General features: G+C 39.9%; 1 long non-coding RNA gene across 1 annotated transcript in view; it reads left to right on the top strand.

Moving 5' to 3' along the window:
* Nucleotides 1–213: 213 nt before the first annotated feature.
* The window catches only part of LOC116701939 (uncharacterized), a 19,843-nt gene continuing 15,655 nt past the window's right edge, over nt 214–4,401 (top strand). The window contains exon 1 of the long non-coding RNA XR_004335035.1: nt 214–294. This is a non-coding gene — a long non-coding RNA (uncharacterized LOC116701939). The remainder of the gene's footprint in view (nt 295–4,401) is intronic.

Below are 4,401 nucleotides of genomic sequence, written 5' to 3'. Positions count from 1 at the left end.
GAAGTATGTGGCCAATACCATGCTCAACTAGGTCCCCTTAGTTGTTTTGGGTTGATAATATTTGCTAGAAAGACTTGGTGAAAACCACTTGAAAATTGACTTTGGTCAAAATATAAAGCCGTTCTCATTCCGAACGCGTAAAATACGCACGTTTGGACAGTGGCCGTCTGTCACTTTAGTGAGTAGTATGTAAGCGGGAAACTTCACATAGGGAGGTTGGACAGGGTGGTGGTTTGGTCAAACACAGGAATTTCACCCAGGAGAGTGAGGTTCATGTCCCGTGTGTCCTTAATCGTACAAACACAGCCATCCCGTTCCCATGAGCCCACCCACAAGCTTTTCTTTAACCTAACACCGAAAGGGAAGCCAATAGTCCCGACCAAGCGTGTGTTATATGACGTTAAAGGACAGTTTTAGCGTCAATAACAACGACGTTATTTTACAAGATGGGAGTGAAAATGTGTTGAAAATACATAGGAAGGCCATACATCCTCTGAATGACCTAGGTCTTTAGTTTGTGGTTGCAAAGTTTGATGAAGCTATAATTATCCAGTTATCACATAGGTAACTTTATGCAATGAGGTCAAATTTCAAAAATAGTCTCATTACAATACAACGGATACTAGTTAGGACTAACATCATCACACATTTATATAATCAGGCTCATACCTCTGAGCCCGAGACACTCGCCCACGCGTAAAAATAGCACCTCTGATTCATAGTTTAATAATTTATCAACATACAAGCCAGCGACTTACCAATGGTTGCGTCTGAAAGGTACGAGTTAGCGGTTAAGGAGGTCTCTTCCGGTATTTCTAGCCTCTAGGTGATTTTCTATTGAGCCTGGAACTTCCAGCCTCTTTCGGGTCGTTGGGCTTTAAATCCAACTGTTAATCCAAGATTGACCACTTTATGTCCTAATTCATCGCGTTTTGGTCAGTTCTGACGCTAGCTCGCGGCTCCGTCTCTCCTCTCTGTTGTTTAGGGAAATAGAGGCCCCATTATGCCCATATATGGGAGACGACGTCACCATCTTGTATGGAAGGCCAGAGGGGACAAAAAGGCCAATAGGCTGTGTGGATCTAGATCAACTCTATCTGGTAAATTCTCTCAAAATCATCTTCTAAAAATTTTAATTTATTGGTAGCTGCAGAGGTTGCCACTGCACCTTATATTCCATTCTCCCTGTTCTTTATTATATGTGATTGAATTTCCAAGAGGAATGCATGCCTAAATTTATTTAGATGGTGAATAAACTATTATATATATACTTTTATATAAATAAAATTGATTTCAACAATGTAACTGTATTATAAATACCAACTATTTAAATTGGAACTGTAACAGAATACATTTACTCATATTTGTATTCTGAATACTAACCCTGTGCTGTATTTTGTTACTCCCCAGCACTGCCTCAAATCTACATGAACCTGTCGGTCAACATTTTTTATTGAACAATGTAACCTACAATGTTCTTAGTTTTACTGTTAATTGTTGAGGGTGACCTTACAAAAGGATAGAACACTGCGGTACTTTTGACTGAAACAACCAGACATGAATCGGTGCAGACAACACGGAGCATTGCAGCTACAGTAGGCTACGTGTATAAGCTTCCACTGAGCTAAAACGTCCAGTTAACAGCAGGTTTTAGTGTGCCTTTGTCCTCTTACAGACACACAATGAAATTAATGTCTGTACAACATGAAGAGGGCCCTTACAACATCAAGAGGCGTTTTTCAAGTCAGACATTGTTTAAATTCACCTACCCTGTCTTGTTCTTGCAGTGGGTAGCTTGGTTAGCTGCTAGAGCTGAGCTGCAGCTGTTAGCTCAGTGTGTTCAGCCAGGCTTTTGTGAAATCATGAAGAAGCAGTTCCGTGTGTATTGTAGCTCACCCATTTTGTGTGTGATCGATCTATCTGGTGTATCTGGTGAGTAGGAGACTTGGCATTTCGATCTGTGAGATACTTCCCTAGGCGGGCAGGCAGCCTGCAGCTACTCAGTGTTGCCTGACCGATTCAGGTCACGGGATTTTCAATCAAAGTACTCACATGTTTATAGCGATCAAGATTAACATAAAAATTGGCCGGAATTCTCCTTTAACTTTGCTGCAGTGTCAATCAGCGGCAGCAGCTTCGGGGCTGGCTTACAAAACACTGAAAGAGTGAAGTCTAAATTTGCTTTCGTTTATATATCTCTTTAGTGTTTCACATTAGTTACTTTCAATTTGGTACAGAGATTAGCACCATGCAACTGTGTTGTTCCTTTGTGAATGGCACACAGACAGGGTGTAAACAATCGTTACGTATGCACAGCTTTGTAAGTGGATATACAAAATCCTTGAGCTTTCCTAGTGGGGAGCCTATATGGCGCACACCTGTCAAATTATTATAAACTCAAACAAGCTGATGAAATGCAAACCAAGTGCCATAAACCATATCTACATTGTTTTTGTAAATATTCTTTCAGTTCATAACAATTAAAACCTTCTTAAAAGGAAAAAACTAAAGAGTCCTCTTTAAGGCTGTTCAGGTCCAGACCCATTTTGTCTCTTTTCTTTATTTTAGGGAACAGGGTTTTTATTAGGTGAGAGAGCAGGTCAACAGTACATGCAAAATCACGGCTATTATTTAGTGTTATCATCTGAAAGCTGGGAACCTTAGATTAATTTGAGATGCAGCTCAGCATGGTGTGTCATTGTTTTTACTTGTGTATAAGGTGTATAAGTGCTAAGTGTATTATGATTAAGTATGTGGCCAATACCATGCTCAACTAGTCCCCTTAGTTGTTTTGGGTTGAATATTTGCTAAGAAAGACTTGGTGAAAACCCTTGAAATTGACTTTGGTCAAAATATAAGCCGTTCTCATTCCGAACGCGTAAAATACGCACGTTTGGACATGGCCGTCTGTCACTTTAGTGAGTAGTATGTAACGGGAAACTTCCATAGGGAGTTGGACAGGTGGTGGTTTGGTCAAACCACAGAATTTCACCCAGAGAGTGAGGTTCATGTCCCGTGTGTCCTAATCGTACAAACACACACCATCCCTTTCCCATGAGCCCACCCACAAGCTTTTCTTTAACCTAACACCAAAGGGAAGCAATAGTCCCGCCAAGGCTGGTGTTATATGACGTTAAGACAGTTTTAGCGTCAATAACAACGACGTTATTTTACAAGATGGAGTGAAAATGTGTTGAAAATACATAGGAAGCCATACATCCTCTGAATGACCTAGGTCTTTGTTTGTGGTTGCAAAGTTTGATGAAGCTATAATTATCCATTTCACATAGGTAACTTTATGCATGAGGTCAAATTTCAAAAATAGTCTCATTACAATCAACGATACTAGTTAGGACTAACATCATCACACATTTTATATATCATCTCATACCCTGAGCCCGAGACACTCGCCCACGCGTAAAAAGCACCTCTGATTCATATTTTAATAATTTATCAACCATACAAGCCGCGACTTACCAATGGTTGCGTCTGAAAGGATCGAGTTAGCGGTTAAGAGGTCTCTTTCCGGGTATTTCTAGCCTCTACAGGTGATTTCTATTATACCTGGAACTTCCGCCTCTTTCGGGTCGTTGGCTTTAAACCAAACTGTTACATCCAAGATTGATCCACTTATTGTCCATATTCATCGCTTTTTGGCTCATTTCTGCCGCTAGCTCGCGGCTCCGTCTCTCCTCTCTGTTGTTTAGGGAAATAGAGGCCCCATTATGCCCTATATGGGAGACGACGTCACCATCTTGTATGGAAGGCCAGAGGGACAAAAAGGCCAATAGGCTGTGTGGAAGGCCAGAGGAGCATTTTGACACGCATTTGCTTGTGTAGCATTGCTGTGGTGTAATATCAATAAATATGACATTATTATGTTATTATTGGCGTAAGTAAATGTCATGAGCAAAGCGTCTTGACTTTCTTTGAAAAAATGCAGTATTTTTCAACTGTAATAGTTATATGATATTTCTTCACAGTGTGACTCCCAAGACATATGAGAAGTGTTAGAAAGGAAAATGGCTTAGGTTTTACTTATATGTCTGTGATATCAATACATATCGGAGAGTCTGTTCGTTTTTCTTTATTATTTGTCTTAAGGCCCTACAACCATTTTTAACATGCAAGTGCCTCACTGCAACACAAATATTCTAATACCCCAGTTTGTCCTAAAAAAATGATGTTCATATCTTGACTGTAGACAACAGGTTGATGTTTTAACAAGCTTTTTTATAAAATAATCCAGACGACCAACAAACTGTGAAAATGGCCTGGTCTCAGAAGTTTAATCCTTTCGGTCATACCCAAGTTATACATTTTTCACGACTGTTTAAGGATCCCCTTACGCAATTTTTTAAATAGATAATTTATTAGATACAAAACCAACATTTAGCAGCC

This window comes from Etheostoma spectabile, chromosome 14 (assembly GCF_008692095.1).
Source record: "Etheostoma spectabile isolate EspeVRDwgs_2016 chromosome 14, UIUC_Espe_1.0, whole genome shotgun sequence".
NCBI lineage: Eukaryota > Metazoa > Chordata > Actinopteri > Perciformes > Percidae > Etheostoma > Etheostoma spectabile.
The sequence above is the reverse complement of the archived record's forward strand: the minus strand, read 5'-3'. Positions and strand labels throughout refer to the sequence as shown.